General features: G+C 41.7%; 1 long non-coding RNA gene and 1 pseudogene across 1 annotated transcript in view; both read left to right on the top strand.

Annotated features, from left to right (window-relative positions):
- Positions 1 to 21,901, top strand: part of LOC144249032 (uncharacterized) — a 35,227-nt gene extending 13,326 nt beyond the window's left edge. The window contains exons 2-3 of the long non-coding RNA XR_013343756.1: positions 18,709 to 18,810; positions 21,406 to 21,901. This is a non-coding gene — a long non-coding RNA (uncharacterized LOC144249032). The remainder of the gene's footprint in view (positions 1 to 18,708; positions 18,811 to 21,405) is intronic.
- Positions 106 to 16,599, top strand: LOC113179989 (Golgi SNAP receptor complex member 2-like; annotated as a pseudogene).
- Positions 21,902 to 27,821: the final 5,920 nt, after the last annotated feature.

The raw sequence follows: 27,821 nt of genomic DNA, 5'->3' as shown, positions 1-27,821 counted from the left end.
CACCATCCCAGCCCTGGGGAGATCAATATTAACAGCACCAAATACAAACAATATACAGCCTTAACCAAATAACTCCTATTAAGACATCAGGCACTACTCTCCCAGATGGTCCTGAAGGCTGAGCGCTGGGACCTTTGCACCTGTCTTGGAGACCGTTCTGTATTGGGAGGATCAGTACCAGGCACTGGAGAGCTGCAGACTGGCCACATACCTGTGAAAGCTGGGCCAGGTTGGTGTCTAGGGAGGGGTTGGGAGACTGGGGATTAGGGAGCCAGAGGACCCTGTTGGGTGCCATACTGATGCCAGACCTGGGGAAAGGTGGATGCCAGACTGAGTCAGGGACCGGGCTGGTACCAGAACCCAACAAGTGCCGGCCTGAGTGAGCCCTAGGAACCCAGTGAGTACCAGACCAGCTGACTGGGTGAACTGAGAACAAGATGCCCTCACACCCTCCTCCAACCTTCTAACCCGCTGTAAACAGCCCCATCCATCCCCACATGCTTCAGGACTTGCAGAGCTAGGGAGAGCCCAGCTCTCTCCCGCCTCTGCAGCAAGATGGTGGCCACCAGCACACCCAGCAGGAAGACCTTAGGTGTAACCCAAACCTCAGGCACCTTGATAATGAACTTCCAGTCCCTGGCCAGTGTCCCTAGTTGGAGGCAACCGCATTCGGAGACAGAGCAGTGGCCAAAATAGTTCTCTTTTGACTGCAGAAATCAATGGTGTTTTTTTTTTTTCCTTATTTTACCTCTTTGCAGGCCTGTGTCATTGTTTTATGGGGAGGAGGAAGGAATGTGTGTGCATGTGTACATTTAGGTGTAACCAGATATTAGTAGAAATATGCCTTTTTAAGCATGTACTATTGAATTTTTTAAATTTTTATTATTAGTTGTTCAAACCATTACAAAGCTCTTGACATATTTCATACATTTGATTCAAATGGGTTATGAACTCCCATTTTTCCCGTATCTATTGAATGTTTTTGAAGTGATAAAAACTTAAGTTTCATACTCCAAACACTTGCATCATTTAACATGAAGAAACTGCCACTTCACTTACTTATATTGCCTCTTAAAAAGAATATAATATTTTTTTAAAGAAAATGACCACCATGCCATCTGTTATATGGAAAGATAAAAATGCATTCAATGAAACTCTACACAATATACTTTAGTTCTATTTTCTTGACTTTAAAATACCAAACAAAAAAACAAACAAACAAACAAAAAGCATGCTGGCTGTCCATGCCATCCTTTTTGGTAGCAAATGAGGAAAGTATTTCTAGCACCTTCTCTACGCATCCTAGCCTGTAAGGTGCGGTCAGCTGTATACTCAACCCTGGAAGTCTGTGCATTCCTGGGTGAGGAACAGAAGGCCAGATAATGAGGTGAGTGCAGACCTGTAGGAGCCAGGAGTGAGCCTCTGACTCCTCTGCTACACACATCCATGGGTCAGGGAGGTGCAGGTGGAGGCCTGCACAGGTGGAGGTGCAACAGACAGATCTTGGTGCTCATTGCCTTCCAACCCATGACAGCTGCAGCCCCAGTTCATGGGAGATGAGCTCTGTCTGGTACAGAACTGTAGCTGTCATGCAGGTTGCTGGGAAGTAAAGCCTGTATTGGAATGATTGTGGGAAAGCCTGGCTCCCTGTGCCCTCGGGAATCTCCAGGATCCTCTCCCTGCCTCTGTTGTCTTATCTATAAGTGGGACATACTAATTGATGTATGTTGGTAAACTGTCATGCAGCTATGACTGCAGCACTTCAGTGTTGAGGAGGAAAAGCCACAAACAAATAATAATGAGATATTGCCAAGGCACCAACGGCTCCTGCGGCAAGTAGACCTAACATGCTGGGGCAGGTAGGATCCTCAAAGACATCCTGGAGGAAGCAGCATTGAAGTATTACCTGATGGGCAACATCCTGCAGGAAGTGGCATTTAGGTAATGCCTGATCAGCCAGGCAATTGGTAGAGAAAGAAGGAGCTGCCAGGCTGTGGGCCTGGCACCAGCCTCATCCTCAAGACCCTGACACCTGTCCTTACCCCAGGACTTGCTTGAACATCCCTACTGCCTTTCTCTGATTATTTCCTGGAAATGACTAGTCTTTCTCATCTCTTCACTTGGACTTCAGCTGTTCCCTTTATCCAGAGGGAAGGCCCACTCCTGATTCCTCTAGGTCTCAGCAAGGCTGTGGCTTCCTCTAGGCAGCCTCCCCTGCCCCTGTCCTGGGTTAGAGGCTCCCTTCCTTACTCCCATAACGTCCTTGATGTTTCCTCTTTAGTCTTTTCCACACTCTATTCTGCACTATGTTGTGAACAAAGACAACTCTAGGACCAAGACTGTGTGTTCTTGTCTACTTTTTCATCCCCAGTGCCTGGGAATGAGCATAACTAACTCATACCGAGGCTTATTGTGTGCCAGGCACTGGTCTAAGCACTTTGCTTTAATCCTCACGAGTCCTGTAAGGCACAGTGACATCGAATGACAACTGGTAGGTAGCAGGGCCAGAATTTGCACCCTGGCAGTCTGGTCCCAGGCCTACCACCTCATCTACACCCTGCTGTTCAGGGTGTATTCCTCCTGGTTGGACCAGTCACTTCTAGTATGTTTTCTAGATGAAGCTGTGCTACTCTCTAGAAACCCCCCAGACCTTCTCTTCCCTGGGCCTCCAGTTCTCTACCCACAAAGGGAGACAGAATGGGTCAAGTAAGGAAAGAAAATAACTTACCCAAGACAACAAAACTCCATGTGATGGGTTCACCTCAGACAAACACTCATCCTGGATCACCCAGTGCTGGGGATGGAACCCAGGACCTCATGCTAGGCAAGCTCTCTATACCTGGCCCAGACCCCAAACCCACAATCCACCTTCCAAGTCAGTTTAACTAGCCCCACTCATTGCTTCAGGTGCTTGAGTGTGTGTTGAATGTGTAAGTGGTTAAGCGAATAAGACACTTTGTGGTTTTCTTTAATATTTTTTAGTTTTGAAGGACCTTTATTTTATTCATTTATTCATTTATTGGATTCTTTCTTCAGTATAACACTTGATATATAGAAGTTTCCATTTATTTTATGTACTTTTCTTTTGGGTTTTGAGGTTCATTTAATGATTTGAAAGCCCATTTCTACTCCAGAGTCATTCAAAAACTCATTTTCTTCTAACAATTTCTATGGTATTTTGACACTGAAATTTTAGATCATCTGGAATATATTCTGAAATATGAAATGAAGTAGGAAAGGCAATGATTATGCTAAGATCAGACAATTACATGTTGGAATAAAGCTTCTGACCTTTGCAATTCTGAAAAATGTTAATACCAGGGTATGGGGAGAGGAGGTTGGAAGCTCAAGGAAGTAGAGCTGCCTTAAGGTCTTACTAAGTTCCAAAATGTATTAATTTGGGGGTAGGTAAACAATACTCATACTTTTGAAAACTACATGCTGTCAGTGATTTTGTGAAAGAAAATAATAATCCAATTCATAAAAAAAGAAAGCAAATACATCAATCTTAATTGGCTAAACAAATAGGACTTTATTACCACTCTTAGGAAGCATCTAACTTTGGCCACATTTGAATAGAACTTTATGTGCTATTTAAATAAGATACTTTTGTGGATTCTAATCAAGTTCCTGCTCACGAACAAGCCAATACAATACTTATTGCTGTCTGTGCAATCAGACAAAAATAAATGGCATCACACCAAGCTGATCTAACTATTCATGTGGGGTGAACTTTTTAATTTTGGACCTAACTCACTTGTTGGTTTTCTGTGGGAAAACAAGCAACAGCAACAAAAAAAAAGAAGTTAGAAGATAGTGTTTGTCAAGAAAGACGGAAACACAACTGGGAGACTGGAACCCTGAAAGAAACAGAAGCACACAGTGAAAAGCAAACAGAATTAATTATGGGAGTATCAGGAAAAACCAACTATACGATCAAATGAGTGGCAGAACAAGGAAGTCAGACCTTTCTGGGGTCATAGCAAGCAGGATACAATGCCAAAGAATCAGGATTGCTCTGGAGGGTGTGGATTGAAGCCAGGAAAGCCTGAATTTGTTGGTGCCCCAGTTTCCACACCTGTTATTTCCTGCAAATGAGAATAACTAATTTATATTTTCTAGCCTGTACTTTGCAATGGAAATGAACGGGGAACTGAATAATAGCTGGGATTTGTGCCCAAAGTCACTTTCCAGAGGCCTATCTAAGGCACATTCAGTCTGATTATGAACCTCTTTGAAACTATTCCCATCCCTCACTATGTGATTTAAATAAGCTACTTGGATTTTCTTATTTATTTATTTTTCCTTTTTTATTTTTTGAGACAGGGTCTCATTAAGTTGCTTAGAGCCTCGCCTAAATTGCTGAGGCTGGCCTCACATTTGCAATCCTCCCATCTCAGCTTTCCAAGCTGCTGGAATACAGGCATGCACCACTGCACCTGGCTTTACTTGGCTTTTCTGGTTCTCAGTTTCCTCAGTGTGTAGCAACCGCAACCTTAATTCTGAATCTAAAAGGCCAGAAGTGTCAGTTCAGATGTTCGGTGGTCCTGTGCCTGCCTCTTGGTCCAGAATCAACATGTTAGAACCATAGATCAAGAGTCCTTACTTATTTGGCAGCAGAGTTCACCAGGGATGGAAGGAAGAAGCCAAAGACTGGCAGCAAGGAAGCAGCTGCAAGACACTGCCCTGGTCCATGTGGAGATGCTGGAGCCAAATAAATCGATGATGCTGGGGATAAGAAGAAGAAGGGCTGCGAGAGATGAGAAGGATGTAAAAACAGCACAGAGAGAGATCTAGGAAGACTTGGAAGCCAAATGTGAAAGCTAAAAGGCTTCTCGCCCAGAGTTCACATTGGTGACCCTTCAGTCATATCAGACTAGAAAGGAAAAGTCACTGGAGCTAAACTGTAACTTTCCCCCAAATTGAAAACATGACTCTGCAAATACCATGTCAAAAATTTACTCAACTCACTAATTAATGAGAGAGGCAGTAAGATGGTAAGGCTGGTTCAAAGACCATGCTGAGAAACTAAATAATTATAGATATTTATAAAGGAATGTTAGAATAAAGTTCCTGGGTCAGGTACAAAACTGTTTAATGCCCTTTGGGGTGATACAAAACCATAAGGTTTGTGGATCTCTCTTCAACTGGACAGAAATTATTTGCATCTCTACCAAATGAGATCTGCAAGTTAACAAGCAACTTGATTGCATATGAGCTCTTTATTATTAAAGAGCCAACAGGGAAGTCCAACAGGTACACACTTCTAGAGTGGTGTTTCTCAGCCAGGGGTGATTTGGCCTCTCTGAAGTACTCTGGTATTGTATGCATATATGTTAGGTCACAAAATGAGATTGGAGGGGCATCTACTGGCACATAGGGGATGTAGGCCCTGAGTGCTGTTAAACATATTGTGATACCCAGGACAGTCCCCATGACAAAGAATTATCTGGCCCAACTGTCACCAGTAAGGAGGTTGAGAAGCTCTGTCGGCCCTAAACAGTTGAGTGACCCTTGAGTGGCTGTTAAAGAATGTCCTCTTATGGTACTACACATGCTGCCCACTGTTTTTATTATTTCTTTTAGGTAATTTTTCTTAATAGACACACACACATACATATGTACATATGTATCATACTTTAAATATGTGCAGTTTACTAAATAACAATTATGCTTCATTAAAGACATTTTTTTAAAAAGAATTATGAGTCATTAACAGAACTGGAGAAAGAAAACGTGGTATACAATGGGACAGAATTCAGCCTTAAAAAGGAAGGAAATTCTGAAACATGCTGCAACACACATGGGTCTTGAGGGATTATATTAGATGAAATTAATCAGTGATAAAGGACAAATATTGTATGATTCCACTCTGTAAATCTAAAGTAGTGAAGTTCATAGAGAAAGTGGAATGGTGGATACCAGGATGAGAGGGAAGAAAGAACAGGGGTTAGTTACTGTTTAAAGACATAGAGATCTAGTTTGAGATAAAGGCAAAGTGTGGGGATGGATAGAGGTGACAGTCACCTAACAGTGCGAATGTATTTAAATGTTTGTACTGAACTATACACTTAAAATGGTTAAAATGGTAAATTTATTCAACTGTATAGGTCTGATCCCTAAAATGCATGTGACTCAGTTGATGGGATAATCTGAACAGTGATGTCCATGGTCACAGTATAGATAAGCAGTAATGGCTGCATCAGGACAGCAGTAAGGACTATGGGGATCACCAGATGCCATCGGTGCTAAGAGGCCTCAAACTGGATAGATGTGCATCTTAGAACCATCATTTGTGATTCTTAAAGGTGTAATGGCTGATATATCTGGTTTGAAAGGACAGTTGACCTCCAACTACTTCAAGTCCTCCTTCAGGACCTGGACCAGCCTTTTGCATTTAGTCTGTATTTAATTCATTTGGGCCAAATAAATAATTAAAACCTGTTCACATTGTCAGAATAAAATCTTATGCTATGAGTTTCTTTTTTACCTGAAATGTTGAACAGTTTCCTAGTTCAGTACCACAATCAGTTATTGGCAACTTCAGGACATACAAAAAAGGTCACATGCTTCTGCCCTTGATGCTGATGATTAGCACTAGAAAAGAATGATGTATATTCTATTGCTTTTCCACAAAGATCCCAAATTAATAAAGATAATTCTTCGTTGTTTTCTTGCTACTCACACTTATGCTTGTCTAGGAACCATAGAAATATAAGGAGATGTTGGAGCTGCTACCAGAGAGGAAGAAACCAGACCTTCTAAATTTGCATAGTCGTTAGAGTCCTTAAGAGTAGTGAGTAGTGCGAAAGATGTCAGAATCAAAATGGAATTGCTTATGTCACTCCTAATAAAACAACATCAAGAGATGATGAAAGAAGAGTTCTTAATGCATGATTGCCTGGTAGTAACTGTTTCAAAAGTTGGAACCACAACCTTGCACAAAGGTCACTGCAACCTTGTCCAAAAGTGCTTCTAGGAGGATGACAACCTCAGACTGCCATCACCCTTACTATTAATCCTTATAACCAAAGATTGTTGTTTCAAGATATCTTGTACAATGTGTCTCATTTTTGCCTTTAAAAATTTCCCTTTGCCTTAATCTCTTTTACTACTACACCTACCGGTTTACATAGCATGTGCATTCCTATCATCATGTTCTGTGTTCCAATTGCAATGTGATTCCCAAATGAAATTCAGTTCTGCTTTGATTTTAACCTCTGTGTTTCTTTCCATGGACAGCAAGTAGAAGAAGCAATACAAACTCTTTTGAGCATAATAGATCTTCAATGATTTGGCTTAATGATCGATCCTTAATTGCTTGGCTAGCCCTGGAATCTTTTTCAAATTCATGTTGATTGTTTTTTTTTTCAAAGAGTTCTTCTGAAGATTACCAATTTAGAATTACAGCATTCACCTTTCTCTTCCTGACTGTATGACAATGTCATTTGCCTCACCTTAAATGCCATGAAGAAAATTCTTTGCCGACTGAATTTTAGAAAATATCCTAGATCATAATGATGAATAAAGTAAGTGCTATAATTTTGATATGGTAAGAAACTGATCTATGGTGGTTGCCCAACTATCCAGTCCTGCCATGCCATTTTTTCTGTGATACAATTCTTATCATTTTAGAATACTATAACATCCTAAATCCAGGGTCTTTTTCTCCTCATGCAAAGCCTCGTGCACACAGAACTAGTTTTTGTCATCTCATAATTGTGCAGAGTAATAGCCAATTGTTCCTTCCTTTCACTCACAACAGCTCATGTGGCTTATGTGGCATTTCTCACATAACAGCATTACTGGAGCTGGGGTTGTGGCTCAGTGCTAGAGCGCTCGCCTAGCGCGTGCGAAGCCCTGGTTTCAATCCTCAACACCACATATAAATAAAACAAAGGTATTTTTCCAACTACAGCTAAAAAATAAATTTAAAAAAAAAGCATTACTGATGTCCTTCAAACTAGGTTCTCTTCTTTACTGTAAATATGAGAAAATCAACATCCTTCTGGTATCACTCAGGAGCAGCTTACTTGTGTTTCCTCAGCTCTCTCTTGTAAAAGAAACCTAAAGAGACTATCTTTGCTAAAAGTAGTTAAAACAAGTCGGCCTGCAGAGGCCCAGTGGGTAACTGAAAGCAGGATAAAGCCTGGCATCTCTGCTTTCATTTTGTATCTGTCTCCTTTATTACCTTAAGAGCAATGTTAATCATTTAATGAAAGTTCATCTAAAAACTAGTAATACAAGACTTACCAGCCCTAAATTGACCTAACTTATTTTATCCCCCTTTAAGACAGATATTTTCAGAGACTTTCAATTGTCAGTTTTTACAACATTCCTGACTTCTTTCAGAGCTCAGACTAGCAACTAAAAATCTTCTTTGTCTTATACCTTCTAGGAAATCAACCCATGATGAGACTGTTCCCTAAGCAGGAATTTTCCCTTTCCAGGATCACAGGTCTGAATAGCAAAAAGAAATTGCCCCTCCCTCAAGCAATAAGAACTTATCCTAAGCCACCTCTCAGAAACAGAACCGAGAGAATGGTCTGCTAGACCACAGTTTGACCAAGGCTGCTTAATTCTGTATAGCTCTTGGTCCCCCCACCCCATTTCCCCCTGTATTTAAAACTAAAACTCCTGTTAGCATCCTAAGACAGGGCTGAGATGCTGGATCTCACTTTGCCTTCCCAATATAGCCATATTGGTTAGCTTCCTTTTCTGCTTTTCACCATTAACTTTTCTGTTTAGACCAGTATAAAGCCAGAAGGGTGCACAAGATCAGGAGCGATGGAACAAGAATGAGGTACCAAAAGGTGGTTAATTGGGGGCCTCCTGGGTGAGGTTCACCAGTCGATGAAAGCGTGAGGGCCGGGAAGTAAGGGGCAGGAAAGGCGAGAACAATACTAATGAAGGAAGCTGGAGGTAGGAGGGCCCAGGCCATCTAAATTGCAGCTACCGACAGCAGGTTGGCTGAGCTGAATTGAGAGGTATTCTGTGGGTCGGTCACAGGTTGGTCAGGGCTGATGTGAGTTGACAGGCCAATGGCTTCAGCTGGCAGGACCCTGTGGTGGTTGGGATCCTTTGTCATGTCAGCTTCTGATTGGCCATTCGGGTCTCAATCAGGTGGAAATTCCCCGACCACAGCTCTTTGAAAGAGGTGGGGGAAAGGAAGCCTGCTGACCCAATAACCAGTTATCGTTTATCAGACCCCTAGAGTCAAGTAGTAACACTCCCAGCTCTGCTGCTGGCATCCCTCCTTCTGCATTGGCCATTGCCTACCACTACGCTTCCTGTGAGAAGTTGGCACTTACTCTCCTGGGTGTTAGGGGGAAGGTTGATCTTCTTGTCCTCCAAGAAAGTACCCCATAACATTGTCTACATGTGTCAGACTTTATTGAAGGGGTTAGGGGAATCCCAAGGGAATTTAATATAGAGAGGATAGAACTAAGACTGTGCGAAGAAATTCAGCCCCTTACAAATTCCCCCTGGTAACTTGCCTGATTCTCCCACCCACCTTATATTCCCTCTGCCCTGTCTCCAAAATACCCAGGCCCCTACCCATAGGGACTGATCTGGCCTCAGTATGTCTTGCCCTCTTGTTGAGAGCCACAGCCGAAGGGGCCCCAGCAAACTTTCAGACTGCCAGCTGATGATTGGCTCACAGCAGCCCCAGCAACTTCTAGCTGATTGGCTCCTCTGCGGTGATGCTCATTGGGCTGTTTCCCTGCCCTTTCAGACCACAGAGCTGCTCATTGGGGGACTTTTTTGGTTCCGCCCACGCGACCCAGCCAATCACCTCAAGAGCAGGAGGAGTGGGGGAGGTTGAGAGGCTTGTGGGCAGCTGTTGGAGGCAGTTGGGCTCTGAAGGTTTTCCTGAGGAGCTGTTTTGTTTGGCGTGTGTGGTTCTAAAAATAAAGTTTGTTTCCTTTGACAAGTGGCTCCTGAATTGTGCCCAGCCAGACTGTGGTACCCTCTGCTTTCTGATTTTCCGGGATCAGAATCTGGAACCCCCAACTCAGTGTGTGTGAGGAGGAGAATGCAGGAGGCATGGCTGAGCAGGACTTTGAGTGATACCCATCGCTATCCCCAGTCCTTCACTGTGGACTCCACAGCTAGGATTTTCAGACACTCTGATCTTAATGGTCCGACACCAAATAGTTGAACCAGCATACACACAGACACACACACACACACACACACACACACACACACACACGCACACACATGCACATTAATATTTCTCAAGGGAAAATACTAGTTCTCAGAGATAACATATCATAAATCCCAAAGGAGGAAGAGAATCAGTCTCCCAGTTGTCTCATACTTCCCCTTCATGGTATAGACAACAGGAGCTTAGTTTTTTATTTTGTTTCATGCTTTCAAAAAAGAGCACAGTTCAAATAAGATAATGTTCTAGCTCTTGCAAATACAGAGTCAAAATTTTTAGCCTCAAGAATGTGATTACAATTTTAACCCAGTATCTTTATTCACTATATTTTTCCCTTGGTGAGTTTTGGAGAAGGGGTTTAAAAAGACCATTTTATTATTAATGTTATTGCACTTTTAATTTAAAGTGTATATACTATTTGTTAGTCAACGTACCAGTACTTTTTAAAAATGCCTGAGATAAGCAACTTTTAAAAAGGAAAGGTTTATTTTGGCTCACAATTTTGGAGGTTTCAGTCATTGCTTTGAGCCTGTGGCAGCACATCATGACAGATGCAGAAGCAGGTGGCAGGGAAGGCCGGTTCACATCAATGCCAGATGTGAAAGAGAGAGAGAGAGACAGGTGTCCACAATCCCCTTTGAGGCCACACCCACAATGGCCTAAAACCTCCCACAAGGCCCCACCTCTTAAAGTTTCACCACCTCCCAAAAGCACCAAGCTTAGGACCAAGCCTTGGCCAAAAAATGGAACTTTAGGGGACATTCCAGTTCTAAACTATAACACTGCCCTGCTAAAATGTGAACAGAGAAAAGAGAAGTTTGTAAAACTTCTATAAATATATTCTATACTGTATAGTTACAGGATATATATTTTCTATGCAACATGTAAATTACACATATATGAATCACATGTACACATTTACATATATAGTATATATTGCATATGTAGTACTATACAATATCTAATGTATATATGTATTGTGTATATGTTTGTGTGTGTGTGTGTGTATTTGTGTATATATAATTGTGTAGCTGCTCAAGAATGTAAGTCTTTTGTGAAGCTGGAGCCCAGGCCAGCAGGGCCAGTGTGACATGGAGTCGCCCTACCAACAAACACATAAAAAACAAAATCAAAGCAAGCGTAGATCAGATATGCAGCCATTTAGAATAGCTGGTCTCTCCCTCTCTCTCTCTCTCACTCTCTAAAAAAAAAAAAAAAAAGGGCTGGGGATGTGGCTCAAGCGGTAGCGCGCTCGCCTGGCATGCGTGCGGCCCGGGTTCGATCCTCAGCACCACATACAAACAAAGATGTTGTGTCTGCCGAAAACTAAAAAATAAATATTAAAAAAAAAATTCTCTCTCCCTCTCTCTCTCTCACTCTCTCTAAAAAAAAAAAAAAATAGAATAGCTGGAGTTTTTTTCCAGCAAGAAACTCCCTAACAAAAGACAGAATGCCAAACGTCAAGTCAACCAGTTAAAGTATGATGTCCAGCACCTGCAGAATGCTCTCAGAAACTTCCAGCATGTGCACTATGCTAGGGAGCAGCAGAAAAGACAGAGGAGTCTATCTCGCACACACCTTTACAACTAATGACTCTGACACCACCATACCAATGGACAGATCCCTGCAGTTTAACTCCTCCCTCCACACATTCACCCCGGCATGGATGACTTCATTGGAGGTGGGCACAGGATTCTAGAGGGACCAAGGGCCAAAAACTGACCTTGAAGGACTCAGAAAAAAATCCTTGACATCGCCAACATGTGGGGCTTATCTACACAGTGACCCCACAGCTCCTTGAGAAGAGGGCTTTCCAAGACAAGTACTTCATAATGCATGGGATGCTGCTCACCTGGGGGTCATGGTCCTCATGGTGTCATACTTGACACAAGCCAGCCATACCCAGTGGATGGACAGTGTTCCCATGACACCAAAGTGTGCATGTGTTTGTGTGTGTGTGTATATGTGTGTGTGCAGTGAAACGGAAGGGACTAGAGGCCTCCTTTTGAAACATATGCCTGCCTTAACTGTGAAGACCACTTGGGAGTCATTGTGATCAAACCTGCTCTGCTTTCTGTGACACCTTGGAGGGGAAACTAGTACCATGAGGCATAGTACTTAGGAAAAGAAAGAAGTCCTGGTTCTCTTACCCTCCCTCTCTCTGGGGGAGGGAAGGGATGGCTTTGGTGGCTTTGTCCACTTGGGTGGTACACTCCTAGAGAAGGCTTCTGCAGTGAGCCTCGCACACAGAGCTGTCCACGCTGTTCACACCTTGTCATCAGTGATTTTTGCAGCTCCTGATGGATAGGCTGGGGCAAAAATAGAAGGAGAGGGAAGAGGTTTTTCCTGTCCCCATTGTACCAATTCAGGTCAATTCATATGCTCTTACTCCTGCCCTCCCCCCCAACAAATTACAAGTAGATGATCAACTGCTCACATTCCTCATCTTTTCCTGGAAGCAGCTACCTAGGAGAGCAGAGATGCTAAAGCTGTTGCTGATAAGGGTAAGCTTAAGGTAGGTAAGCTTAAGCTTAAGGGTACGGGTTGCTGAGCGTTTGTCCTTACTGAAGTTAGGCCAGCATTTTTCCTGGAAGTGTTCAATCTGGAGACTAGAGACCCAAATCACCAATTTTTTCGAGGTGTTCATAGAATGATTAGCTCTTTAAAATTCAGAGACACAGCTGGGCACCTATGCCCAGGTTTGGGTGGACCTTTGCCCTTAAGAAGGTAGCAGTGAGCAAAGGTTAATGATTTGTTAGTTACAGTTTCATGTCTGGTTCTGACGTCTCTTAATTCTTTGGCTTCTTCACTTCATTGCAATCTGTTGGCAACCACGTAATCAGGGTATTCACCCTGGAAATGTTTCTGATATATAAATCCTTGTGAGACTTCAGGAACCAGAAACTGTCTTCTCTTCCCAGTCCTGGATGAAGAATGTACAACACCTAGAGTGCTGTGGAATTTCTTATAAAGCCAGTCTGTCTTGAAGTCCATCTAATGGGATTAATTGCTGAAAGTACCAGAAAGACATGGTTAGCAAAATTGTTCATCTGTTGCAGGCTCTGCCTGCCCTACCAACCCTCGATTTCGTAGCCTCATGGCAAGACAACATAGCACTCAGAATTCTCCAGAAAAACTAGAAACCTGGTGAATATTAACCCCATCTTTGCTTGTCCCACTTATCTTCCAATCTTTGTTCCTTGTGGCTTGAATTATCTTCTGTCTTATTTCCCCTCTACTGAATGTGTTCTGTTCCCCTCCCTTACCTGTTTTAGTAGCATTCTGGCCTCTTCAGGCACAGGTGTGGCACAACTTTCCCTTTGGAGAATTTTCTTAGTTGTCACAGACTCTTTTTTTTTTTTTTTAAGCTCTGGGCATTGAACCCAGGAGTGCTTAACCGCTGAGCCACATCCTCAATCCCACCCTTCCCCTTTTTTTTTTGAGACAAGGTCTCACTAAGTTGCTGAGGCTGGCCTTGAACTCAAGGATCCTCCTGCTTCAGCCTCCTGAGTGACAGGGATCACAGGTACACACCACCATGCCTGGCTTTAACATGAATTTTAATTTCATACTTTTGGTCAGATGAGATATCTGTTGCTCCTACTCCTCTGGGCTAAACAGGGTCCCTAGATTTCCAGGAAGGAGTAATCTGTGACCTCTTCTTAAGTACATGTGATAGATGGGGTTGTGGCATCTTCAGACTTTGACTTTCCTTTAGGGAGGCACAGTTTGAAATCTTTACCATACTCAACACAGAGCTTTTGGCAGGCCATAAAATGGATTATTAGGCTTCACAGATCTGGCCATCCTGTCTCCTGGAAACCTGAGGACCCTGTCAGACAATAGTTTGGAGGAAGCAGCTGAGCCATTTAGACTTGAACTCTGGGAGGCAGAATTCTATCTCCCACCGCCAGCCCTTAGCCCTCTGTTGAATGGAAGGGCATCTTTGTGTAGTGTATACCAGAGTGTTTCCATACTTGCCCTTATAGTGATCTCTGGCCTTGACAAACCTTTATGGAACACATACACATACACACACAAAGTACATAAGCCCTTTGTAAATCAAATATCAATGTGGAGTAAACTCCTAAAACGGTTGATTGCACTGATTCCTGAAAGAATAATGTGGGAACCCTAATTTCTAGGAAACCAAACTTCTCTGACAATAGCAGGAGGCTTCTGCTCAGTAAGTCTCCTCAGATAAGATTTCCATGAATAGTGCTACATGACGTCTTGTTTGCAGTTTCAGTGTGAGCGAGCAGTGTGCTCACTCAGGAATGCTAACCCATCTGTGCTTATCTAAAGGGTAGGTTCTAATGATCAGTGTGGAGTCTGATGGCATCAGCCCATTTAATAAATTGCTTCTTTTAATTGTATATACACTCTGTTGGTTTTGTTCCTCTGGAGAACCCCAATATGGAGATTTACAAGTACTTGCCTACTCCCCATCAATACCCCCTCTTCCTTTTTGGTTTCTCCTACTTATTCCTGGGACTTTTCACTGCCACAGCTACGCAAAAATGGTAGCCTTTTATAGCAACAGCAAAACATGAAAATAACCTACATATGTGTATCAGAGGAAGAGCTTAATAAAGCAGGCTACATCATTATTAAATAGTTAAACAACTTAGAATAAGCATCGTGGAAACTAACTGCATTCAAAGGGGAGTACATGAAATTAGAAAATAAACACCAACTATAGAGAAAAAACATTCTACAAAATTGTGCACACAGTAGGATGATGAACATGTAAATTGCATACAGCTGGGCAAGGTCTTGAGGGATTTATAAATATTTACAAATGTGCCAGGCCCTATTCTGAGGGCTTAATCCTCATAAGAACTTTGTAAGGTCAATATTATTGTTTTCCCTGTTTTGTGGTTGAGAGTCATTGAAGGCTGCACAGTGCTTAGTGGTAGAACCAGGGTAGGGCCCTTGGAATCCAGTTTAAGATTTCATGTCCTTTTGTTACCATAGTTCATCTATTAAGCTAAGGAACAACACCTAATTACCTCTTTTTGTTTTTCCTAGCTAGTATCTTTATTCTTTATCATCTAAGTACTTAAAACAAATAAAAAATTAAATTTATTAGGTTGTATATATATATATATATTGTTTTACGGCCAGACCTGCTGATTAGTGTATTTTTGCTAGAAAATGTTTTCTAGTGATTATGAAAGAGCAATATTTTCATGTCCTAAAAAAGCTAGACATTTATCTTTGAGAAAAGTTACTCAGCATGTGATTATTGACAAGACAATTTCAATAGATTTAGCCTGAACTATGATTCAAGTGAGAACTCACTCTTATGTATCCTGATTTCAGAAGACATTTACAGATAAAATGACTTGATGCCTGTGAATGCTTCACATAACTGGTACATGCAAATGTGGATGGGGTAGGATTGGCAATGGGCTGATAATTATAGAAGCTGTGTAATGGGCTCATGGAGGTTTTACTATTTTGTTCACTTTTATGCATGCTCAAAATCTTTCATGGTGAAATTTTCTAAAATACATTTATGATGAAAAATGGTAACATCCAATGTTATTGATGCAATATTAACATGATTGCAATCTCAAAGACTATTTCTTGGGAACCTATAATTTCATGCACCATCAAAGAGACTAGTAATAGACAAAGCTGATTATTTTGTATGGTTGCATTTTTCAAAACCTGAAATATAACTTATTCCAAGTGAAATTTTAATAATACAGGTTTAAACTATCAAAATATAAATTTCAAAAAGTTTAAAACCTGACACATAAGATCACAGTGAACATTGATCAAAGGTATATTTAATTCATTAATAAGGGAACCACCATCAGGATATGAAAGCTGATTTCAAAGAAGATGGAAGAGATTGATAAATATATAGTTTTTTTAAAGACTGCTAAATAAGACTGCTGGCTAATGGTATAATGGTAAATAAACTAAGATTTCAAGTTATTTTTTAACAGATAGAAATCATTTACATCTATTTGGTACAAAAAATTCTCCAGTTAACATTAGCTTTGTGGAGTCTGGAACCTAATCAATCATAAATAGTAAGTTAAACAAAATTATATCTCTTAGAATCAAATGACTTAGTAAGTATATTGAACAATATTTTTTATGCCTAAAACGGTTTTTGAAGTGGCACATAGCAATTTATGGCTTGCTTTCCAAGATTTGTATGCTTTTTTCTTAGCAGAGACTTGCTCCCCAACAACCATGAAACATGAGGGGTTTTTTTGTATTTTAAGTCTCAACCAAAATATTATATGTTGAATCCTATGTTTTATTAGGTACAATTGGCAAGGATCTATCAAATGCTTCTTTGTACACTGGGTTCTAGGTTACAAGAATACAGAAAGCATTTCCCTGACCAGCCTGAATGCCTGAACATAGACACATCCCACCTGCAGAGTTCCAGCATGCAGGCCAGTTGATGTCTTTAGCTTTGGTTTCTTCATCTATAATGTGAGGATAATTTCTATCTTTCCTTCCTTGTAGGTTTGTTCTCTTGCTCATTTAAGTCAAAATGCATGAAAACACTTTGAAACAACACTGACATATTAGTAAAAATTCATGTCGTTACTACCACCATTCAATATCAGTATGGCCTGGAGTCTAGTCAATCTAGATTTATCCCCACAGCAAATATCAAGATTGGACTTAGGGTTCCCTTTTTCCAAAAAGTCTTACTCCAGTTGCAGAATTTGGTGGAGAGGTTTTTTTATTGTTACCTTCACTTCTCATATGTAACCTGTTTCTGAGGCTGTACAATTCATAAAGTAAAAACAAAGTCATAGTAACAGAATACTTTAGAAGCCTACCTCTGACTCCAGTTCCCACATACATGTGGAGCAGGACCCACCTCTCTCTGTCCTGTAAAGCTATCCTATCAGTTTCTCCTGGGTTCCTTGAGGTACCTTATTCTCCTGACCTCAATGGCTCTTTTTACCGATTCACTGGCTAAAGAGCTACCTAAGATAATGTTCCAGCTACTATGGTGACTGGTATCTGCCCTTGAGGACACTGATGCCCAAAGCCAAGACCCTGTTGCCCACTGCTTCTAGAGCTACTTGTGCCCATTAAATCCATAGATGCCTCAGTGGTGGTGAGCTGGGATTCTGCTTCACTAACATTGCCCAGGCCTCCAGGTGACCCTGTGGTGATGTCTGGAGCTTAAAGACTCCAGTGTTCCACCAAGATAGTTCATTTTAGGAACTATGGGCAAATGGAGTAAAAACATTGCTGGCACCATTTCTTAAGGACTAGCTACTTAATTTGGAAGGTTCAGTATAAAGTGAAAACATGATGTCCCTTTTCTAAAAGTTGTAAAGAATTTCAAGATGGTGGTAGCAGAGCTTAAAGCAAGCACAGGACCCTCCTGAGTATGAGGCCTGGCACAATTACACCAGTTACCTGCCCACAAAGCTGGTTTCATCAATGCTCTGAGTCTATCTTGAATATATTTCCCAGAGGACAGAGTCCTTCCTTTACTTTTGTGTCCCATGCTGTTAGACTGGGTGTAACACATGGCCAACCTCTTAGAGATGGCATCTCTAACCAAGAAAGTAGCTCTTTTGACTTGGTTCTTGTCACTGCTGCTGCTAATGTTGCTGTTTATGTCCATCCTCATCTCTGCTGGACCCAGGTGCAATATCAGTGGTGCTGGACTCAGAATTCATAGCCTCAACTCCATATCCTAATCTGGGCATGGCCCTGCCCTGAACTTCTCTTTCCTTGAAATGAGTTCTTATCAGGGAAGTCTCTCAGCCTTGTGCAATTGGACTGTGACTGCCTCCAACTCCTCCAAATAGACTTCCAGGGTGCCCACACAATGATTGATGCACCTAGTAATTCTGAAAGCTTGACAATTAGAAGCTGGGGAAACCACTCTGTCAAAATTGCTGAAAGTTTTGTGTTTAAAGAAGCAGTATTCAACTTTGGTGTTAAAGATCATCTTCTATTTTAGAATACTTCATGGCCATTTGGGAGTTGAAAAGAAAGGGCCAGATCCTGTACTGTGTTGGGAAGGTTGAGTCTGAAGGGGTGTCTTTCCTGGGAGGGGGCTACATGAGGGGAGGGGAGATTTCTTCCTTCAGAGGCAAAGGAGAGGTGAGAAACCAGACCAAAGGAAGCAGGACAGGTAGTAGAAACAAGGCAGAGTGTGAGCCTTCAGGTGACCCTCCCATTAACCCCAAGATTTTATTAGGAAAAGAGAATGTACCCTCATGTGGGACGGGGATGGCAACCACTTGGGAAGGCCATAATAATGGCCACTAAAGCAACCTTCCCTTGTATATCTGTAGCAAGAAGGCTCGCAGAGGTCAGTGCAGTCAGGATAGGCAAGAGAAGCAGGTCTACACTATCTGGGCAGTCTCTGAAATACCCAGGGAAAACTCAGCATACTCTGTATTTGCCATATACAGTCACAGGTAACTTTATTTGGGTAAAAAAGGAAGAGTGATCCCTGCCAGCTGGAGAAGCTGGGGACATTGAGTGGCATGTCTTTTAGCCATTTTTGATCCATTTTTTGCCTGTCTTTTCAGGTTGTACCAAGAACCCATCCCAAGATTTCTGGCCCTGGTGCCCTGCAATTCCCATTACATGATGTCTGCCCATCAGAGTTAGGAGAGATCACCATAGAAATGGTGAGTGAGTGAAAGTTTCAGATGACTCTTCTTTCAATTTCCTTTTAAATTTTTCATGTATGTTTTCTAAGATGAAAAAAAATCTGCCCACAGCACTTGAAAGTAACGAAAAAGGAGTAACACATGTCACTGAATCTGGTCAGAATTTGTGCAAGAGTTCAGCTTGAGAGAGCAGGATTGAGGTAGCACCAATAGCTGATCTGAGCTCGGAGTGGAAAACAACAATAAAACTGTGTTTGCCCTCCCTCTGCTACTCTTTTTTAAAAAAAATGGCATATTTAGGAGCATTATCAATAACTAGTTATTTCTGCTAAGCCTATTAAGGAACATATAGCCAAACATTGAATATTCAACCCTAAAGGACTATTTAGCACTATAATCAATGAAGACACTATTCTGCAAACCAGTTATATTTTAGATACTTGATTGAGGACAAGGACGGCAGTGGGAAGGGTAGAGAGTAAAGTTGGGCCCTGACTCTGGATGCTTCTCCTGCCTTCTCTAAGAACTATCTGCAGTGCTTCTAGATGCCAGTCTGAACCTTGGTGAGTGCTAGCCAACCCCCAGGAGGATGGATGAGGCCTACGCTTTGTGTGTTAGCAGATCCATGCTGACTTTATTCTCTGCAATGGCCAGAGGTATTGCCAATGCTGCCTGTGTGCCTTGCCTTGCCCTGTCCACCAATGCCTAATTCAGGTACTGAACAGCAGCTGCCAGACACATGGTTCTGAGATACCCAAACAGAATGGCATGGTCAGCATTCCAGTTCATGGCCTTGGTATATAGTTAGCTGCTCTGGTTTAGTTTCTTCCTGCCCGACTTCCATCAACTAATCTATTGGACACAATATCTAGGGAAGGAGACAGGAATCTGCAACAGAGGAGCAGATTTGTACCTATGCTTGGAAGGGCTAGATGAGGCCAGTCCTGAAACCAAGGTGAGTGTGGGTTCGAGAAACTGACCAAAGAAAGAGCCATCCCCAAGCTATCTGAGTTCCGGCCCCAGATTTGACCAGCTGGCTGGCTAGTGAATGGACCTTCAGTAGTACTACTTAAACGAGTGCCAGTGTCTATCTAGAAGGAAGCCTCAGTCAGCCTTCCACAAGACAGCATGTCCACAAGGAGTGTCCAGTTAATCACAGAGAAATAGCATGGTCCCACTAAGAAGTTTTATTGGAGAAGAAAAAAGAACAAGGGAAGTATAAAAGTCAAAACTATTCCTAAAGTAGCTCTCCTCCCAGGACATACCTGCTCTGTCTTCACCTTGCAGGTGAAACATGGACTGGGGATGAGAAAATGGAATTTTCCAGAACAGACAAGGAATTTTGCCCAGTTGGTAGGCAAACTAGTTTTTGTTTAGAAGAATAGTGGTTAGGAGAGGGGAGGTCTGGGAATTCTTCCCAGGGGAAGTGTCCTAAACTGAGACCTAAAGGAGTCTTTGGCCAGGTAAAGGCAGAAAGGTATTGACAAGCAAAGGAGAGAGGAAGATACCTCTGGACAGGGGGATAGCACATGGAAAGCTTTGCAGGGAAAGGAGAGAGGGGAGTTTAAATAGGACGGACAGCAGGAAACTGAAGACTTCAAGTTGTGACAAGAGCAAGGGTTAAGTATAGCTTATGAAGAACCTTTTTTTTATATGTTCTTTTCAGATATACATAACAGTAGATTATGTATATAATTATAATTAGTAGTACCTAATTCGGGTACTTAGCACCAGCTGCCAGACACATGGTTCTGGGATACCCAGACAAACAGAAAGGCATGGTCCACATTTCAGCTCATGGCCTTGGTATATAGTTAGCTGCTCTGGTTTAGTTTCTTCCTGCCCGACTTCCATCAGCTAATCTATTGGACACAATATCTACATAACAGTAGAGTGTATTTTGACATATCGTACATACATACATAGAATATAACTTCCCATTCTTGCAGTTGTACATGTTGTGGAGTTACACTGATTATGTATTCATATATGAACATAGGAAAGTTATGTGCAACTCATTCCACTGTCTTTCGTATTCCCATTCCCTCTCCCTTCCCTTCATTTTCCCTTTGTCTAATCCAATGAACTTCTATTCTTCCCTCCCCTACCCTTATGTGTTATCATCCACATAGCAGAGTGAACGTTCAGTCTTTGGTTTTGGGGGATTAGCTTATTTCACTTAGCATGATAGTCTCAAGTTCCATCCATTTACCAGCAAAATGAAGAACCTTAATAAGCCAAGGAGTTTGGACCTGAGTATAATTAGCAAGGAAGGGCCCAATACAAGCTTTAGAACTATCTGCTGGTTTGCCAGGTGGAGAATAGATTTGGGTAAGACGAGAAACAGAGAGACTAGGCAGAGTGTCTTGGACATTTTATGTGAAATGAAAGCACCTGTGGCAGCAACGCCCCCAGGAACCCTTGCAGAGGTGGGCACAGTCCTAAGTACCCTGCATGTACTCATCACTCCCGCTCAGGAAAGCCTACAGGAAGGTACCATCACAGTTTACATTCGGGGCAGACAGGAACTGAACAATTTGCCAAAGGCCACAGCCTTGTGGCCAGGACAGATCCATATCTGTGCTCTTAACCATTATATGTCCTCTCCCAAAGGGCGTGAACCACAGATTCTGGAGACAGTTTGGAAGCAAAATCAATAGGACTTTGTGACTGGATATGAGAGAGGGAAGAGTAAAAAATGCCTGCTGAATGTTTCACCTGGTACATGGAATGGGTGGCCTTGTCTTTCATAGAGCAAAGCTGCATGGAGGATGGTGAGCAGTTTTGGACATGCTGACATTGGATGACTGTGGGAAATCCAAGTGGAGATGTTCAGCCAAGCACTGAACAAATCATTTTAGAGTCCAGGAGACAGACCTGGAAAGGGTTGTAGAAGTAAGAACCAATTGATGAGATTACCCAGGGAGAGGGTAAGTACAAAAAAAGCAGCATTAGATGGACCCTAAGGCAAAACAACACTTGAGGAAAAACAAGAGAAAGAAGACTCCAAAAAGATCACTAGAAGTTTGTGAAGACTGTGATGTCATGGAAGCCCAGAGAAGGCATTTCAAGAAGGTGGGATAGTTGAGAGTAGCCATTGCTGCTAAAAGGTCAGAGGAAAAAACCTAAATTTAAGAGTTGTGGTGTGGGTCAGTGTTAGAACATTTACCTAGCATGTATGAAGCTCTGGACATGATTCCCTGCATCACAAAAATAAAATAAAATAAAGCTAAATTTGATCACTCAAGGATTACAACTTCTTTATCTATTCTATTTCTAGGTCCTGAAACAATAATTATAAACAAGTCCTTATAAACCATGGACTTGGCCTGGTCTGAGTTTCATTCAGACTAAGTGTTGCACTTCATAGCCTTAAACAACTACTTCATATACTTCAATAGGTTTCATGGTCTCCTGTTGATCAACAGGGAAGAAGAATAAGACAGAGGGCATCTCCGGTCAAATGATGAATTATAAAAATACCTACTTGGTTACCACCTGAAGTGTGGCAGGTATTCTTCCTCATTCCTGTCACAGATAAAAAGGCACACTGCGTCATCCTGAATCACTCAGCTGGTGATCTGAGCACCAGGCCTTGGACATGCCAGCTGCCCTCCTCTCCTGCTGCCTCCCACACCACACCCTTCAAGTCCAGTGTGAGACACTTCCAGTACAATCTCCCCAGTCAAAAATTCTTTTTTATTTTATCAACTGCTGTGGAATGTTTTATTAGACCTTTAACATCTTAATCTATAAAGCGGGAAGAAGATTTAGTCATTTGGTTATAGGGATCTCTAAAATAATGCAAGAAGGTTTAGGTAAAGCCATTGAGTCAATAAGAAGTCATTCCTCCTTACCTAAATGGTGGTTCTGGAGTGACTAAACCCAATAACGAAGGAAGCCCCTTGAGGATTTCAGAGTCCTGGTCACAAGGGGACACTGCAGGGCATACTCTGTTTGCTCAGTACCGGCACTGGTGCAGAGGCCAGGGACTGGGCTCAGATCCCAATCTTGCAACTGCTAAGTAGTAGGACTTCATTGGATGAGTTACTGAACTTCTCTGTGCCTTGGTTTACTCAACAAGAATGGGTTTCCATCTCCCAGAGTTGTAAAATCAAAATCAATGTTTAGAGCTGTATAACCAATACCTGGATAAAAGCAAAGCCCTATAAATGTTTATTACTATTAATTAGTAATAGCTAATAAACAGAATCTGCTATTCTAGCTAACTAAACCTACTGCATATTTTATATGTGCTAGATATTACTGCTAAGTGTTTTTCTCATTTAGTTCCATAGCAATCCTGTGAAGTTTTTGCTGTTTTTATTTTTATTCCCATTTTACAGATGTGACAACAGTCATATTTTAGTGTATATGTAATGTACACATTATAAATAAATTCTATTTAGATTATTAAACAATTTAATAAGTTAATTCTACTTAAATTCCTTTAGTAATAACTGAGACTTGCAGGGTGCTTCATACACATGCTGTGCTTGACCTGAACTATAGGCCTTACCATCCCCATTTCTGCTATATCTCCAACGACACTCTTCCTCATTCTGCTCTTCACTTATTAGTCTCCTTGCTATTTGTGTTAGTCCATTTTGTGCTATTATAACAAAATGCTTGAGACTGGGGAATTAATAAAGAAAAGAGGTTGATTTTGGCTACTGGGAAGCTGAAAAGTCCAAGTCTGGGAGGCCACATCTGGTGAGAGTCTCATGCTGCATCATAACATGGAGTGTTGCAAGTGGTGCATGGAGAAGAGATGAGGAATCTCCACTTTAGGGGGGAGGGGGGAGCTGGTTGATTGCGTTGCGCTGTGGGTAGTTAGCAGCTGAGTGACCTGCGTGGGAGCAAAGCAAAGTCTTGGCGATCTGCAGATGTGTTGAAAGGTGATTCTGCTAAGGCAGTCCTCAAGTCTTGTGTGGGGTAGAACTTCGGGCACTGGGTCCTACTCCAATGACAGGTGTGGGACTCTAATGCAGAGGCCTGGAGTTCCTCGGGGTCACAGCACTGGTGATTTCTGTGGAGAGCAGCTGTGTAGGGGTCCTCTAACACTCTCAGAGATAGAGTAATCCAACTAGGTGAGATCTGGGGGCGGCAGCCCAGGGCACTGGCTGGCTCACTCCCTTCCCACCGCCGTGTTTTTCCAAGATATCTCCACTTTATAACTACATACTGTCCAGATAATTTATCCAATGTTGAGAGACATAACCCATTCCCATGAGACAGACATTAATCCCTTCTGAGAATGGTGACCGCATGACCTCATTACCTCTCACTAGACCCACCTCTTAAAAGACTCCACCACCTTTCCAAACCATTCCTTTGGGGATAAAGCTTCCAGTACAGGAACCTATAGAAGACAAACCACTTTCAAACCATAGCACTGTGCTTCAAACACTGCATCTCCTGCCTCCAGAGCTTTTCGCATGCAGGATGCTCTTGCCCCGACCCACACCCTCAAGTTTGATCCTTATTGTTCCTCAAATTTCCCCTCCTCAGTCAGGCTTTTCTGAACAAAGGGCAAGAACTCTGTTTTGCCTCTGTTGTGTCTCCAGTACTCAGAGCTGTACTATGCCAGTAATAAGAACGCAAATAAAAATCTGTTGAATCATAGAATTAACACATTACACCTTATTTAACTTGATCTTCACAATAAAAAGACCTGACTATCCAGAATGTTTTCATTTTTCAGATTGGATGCAATACACCCCTTGCTGTATTTTCTTATATCCCCCCAGCTCAGCACATCTACCTCCCTGAAGCATTTAAATGTTCATCCTGGGGATGGGGATATAGTTGAGTACCAAACAGAGTACATGGTCCTGGGTTCAATCTAGCAACAAAAATGAGAAATAAATAAATGTTCATCCTTCCCCAGTGTGCTAATGTGAATTATTCTCACCACAGAGATTCATCTGTCTAACTAGCCCTCTGGGCTAGGGATGTAGCTCAGTGGTACAGTGTTTCCCTGAGTTAAATTCCCAGTACAAGGGGAAAAAAAAGAAAGAATAAATAGCCCTCGTGAAGTGAACACCTGCAAGTAATACTACTAATATAATATGACTCATTCTACTTTCCTTGTTGAGGATGAAAAGTAGTCAGTATAGAAACCAATTAGCAATTTCAGCAACTTGAAAATTGTTAGCAAGTCACTTCTTGGCATTCCTGTCCTTTGATGTCCTGTGGTGATTCTAGCTTAAAATGGCATTTCACTGCAGTTTTCTGCAATAATTTCCACCAAAATATAGATCTGTCCTGCCCCACTCCCTGTGCTTCCTTTTGTCTCACAATGGGCAGGTCTCAGGACAAATCTCAGCAGATTCCAGCAGGGCACAGTAACTTCTGGTTATTTTACACCAGGGCCCCACACTCAGGGGTTGGTGCTTCATGAATAAATATAAATGCTATTCCCATGATATAGTCTTGGGTGGGGGTAGAGAAAATATACAAAATTGATAAACATCCTTGTAGTCAAGAAGTTAAAAGATAATAAAGTATTCCGGTCCTGAATCCAGGTTATTATAATGCTACAGTTTGAATCTGGAATGTCCCCCAGAGGCTGTGTGTTAAAGGCTTGGTTTGCAGGGTGGCACTATTACGAGGTGGAAACTTCAAGAATACATTTAAGGTCATTGGGGGTAAGCTCTTGGAGGAGATGTGGAGCTTAGGTCTCTTCCTCTCTCCTTTTTTTCTTTTCTCCCTAGCCATAAGGTAAACAGCTTTGATCCACCACATGCTCTCCACCATGATTTGGTGCCTTGCCACAGGCCCAAAAACAAGGAGGTTACTCAATCACAGACTGAAACTTCTTAAAACTCCGAGACAAAATAAACCCCTTCTCTTTTTTTAATATTTATTTTTTAGTTGTAGTTGGATTACAATTTCTTTATTCCATTCATTTATTTTTATGTGGTATTGAGGATCGAACCCAGGGCCCCATGTGTGCCAGGTGAGTGTTCTACTGCTGAGCCACAATCCCAGCCCTAAAACCCTTCTCTTTATGAGTTTATGTATCTCAGTATTTATTAAAATAACAGAAAACTGACTGACACAAATGTTAGAATGAAATAGATAGTAAATTGAAGTCCACGCAATGTGCTATGGAAAGGCACATGAGAAGAAAAGAGAAGTTTTGTTTATTTGTGCTTAAAGATAATGATGCTTAGGTTAAATTAGGCTAAAGATATGGGGTGGAATTTAATGTGTGGCAGAAAAGAAATTATTATTGGTAACAAGGATCATGGCAAGTGCTTGGGTAGACAGGATAGCCTTGGGCAAGAGGAGAGATTTTTTTTCTTCTTTGAGATACAAAGGCAATTGAAGAAAATGTATTACAAGGATGCTGTAACATCTTATTGTAAGACAGGAAAGTTTATGCCACAATCTTCTCAGGAAGTAGAAAGTTGGGTCACTAAACAAGAGTACCAGAAAGAGGAAGAATTGGGTTAGAATAAGATTTTTTATTTTTTATTTTTTTTTTATTTTTTTTTATTGGTCGTTCATAACATTACATAGTTCTTAATACATCATATTACACGGTTTGATTCAAGTGGATTATGAACTCCCGCTTTTACCCCGTATACAAATTGCTGTATCACATCAGTTACCCTTCCATTGATTGACATATTGCCTTTCTAGTGTCTGATGTATTCTGCTGTCTGTCCTATTCTCTACTATCCCCCCTCCCCTCCCCTCCCCTCCCCTCCCCTTTTCTCTCTCTACCCCTTCTACTGTAAATCATTTCTTCCATTTGTATTCTCTTGTCTTACCCCTCCTTTCCTCTTATATGACATTTTGTATAACCCTGAGGATCGCCTTCCATTTCCATGCAATTTCCCTTCTCACTCCCTTTCCCTCCCACCTCTCATCCCTGTTTAATGTAAATCTTCTTCTCAAGCTCTTCGTCCCTACCCTGTCCTTGTTTACTCCCCTTATATCAAAGGAGTCATTTGGTATTTGTTTTTTAAAGATTGACTAGCTTCACTTAGCATAATCTGCTCTAATGCCATCCATTTCCCTCCAAATTCTATGATTTTGTCATTTTTTAATGCAGAATAATACTCCATTGTATATAAATGCCACATTTTTTTTATCCATTCATCTATTGAAGGGCATCTAGGCTGGTTCCACAGTCTTGCTATCGTGAATTGAGCTGCTATGAACATCGATGTAGCAGTGTCCCTGTAGCATGCTCTTGTTAGGGCTTTAGGGAATAGACCAAGAAGGGGAATAGCTGGGTCAAATGGTGGTTCCATTCCCAGCTTTCCAAGAAATCTCCATACTGCTTTCCAAATTGGCTGCACCAATTTGCAGTCCCACCAGCAATGAACAAGAGTGCCCTTTTCCCCGCATCCTCTCCAGCACTTATTGTTGTTTGACTTCCTAATGGCTGCCAGTCTTACTGGAGTGAGATGGTATCTTAGGGTAGTTTTGATTTGCATTTCTCTGACTGCTAGCGATGGTGAGCATTTTTTCATGTACTTGTTGATTGATTGTATGTCCTCCTCTGAGAAGTGTCTGTTCAGGTCCTTGGCCCATTTATTGATTGGGTTATTTGTTATCTTATTGTCTAATTTTTTGAGTTCTTTGTATATTCTGGTTATTAGGGCTCTATCTGAAGTGTGTGGAGTAAAGATTTGTTCCCAGGATGTAGGCTCCCTGTTTATCTCTCTTATTGTTTCTTTTGCTGAGAAAAAAACTTTTTAGTTTGAGTAAGTCCCATTTGTTGATTCTATTTGTTAACTCTAGCGCTATGGGTGTCCTATTGAGGAATTTGGAGCCCGATCCCACAGCGTGTAGATCATAACCAACTTTTTCTTCTATCAGATGCCGTGTCTCTGATTTAATATCAAGCTCCTTGATCCATTTTGAGTTAACTTTTGTGCACAGCGAGAGATAGGGATTCAGATTCATTTTGGTGCAAATGGATTTCCAGTTTTCCCAGCACCATTTGTTGAAGATGCTATCCTTCCTCCATTGCATGCTTTTAGCCCCTTTATCAAATATAAGATAGTTGT

This window comes from Urocitellus parryii, chromosome 6, assembly GCF_045843805.1.
Source record: "Urocitellus parryii isolate mUroPar1 chromosome 6, mUroPar1.hap1, whole genome shotgun sequence".
Lineage (NCBI taxonomy): Eukaryota > Metazoa > Chordata > Mammalia > Rodentia > Sciuridae > Urocitellus > Urocitellus parryii.
This window is presented reverse-complemented; position numbering and strand designations above follow the sequence as displayed.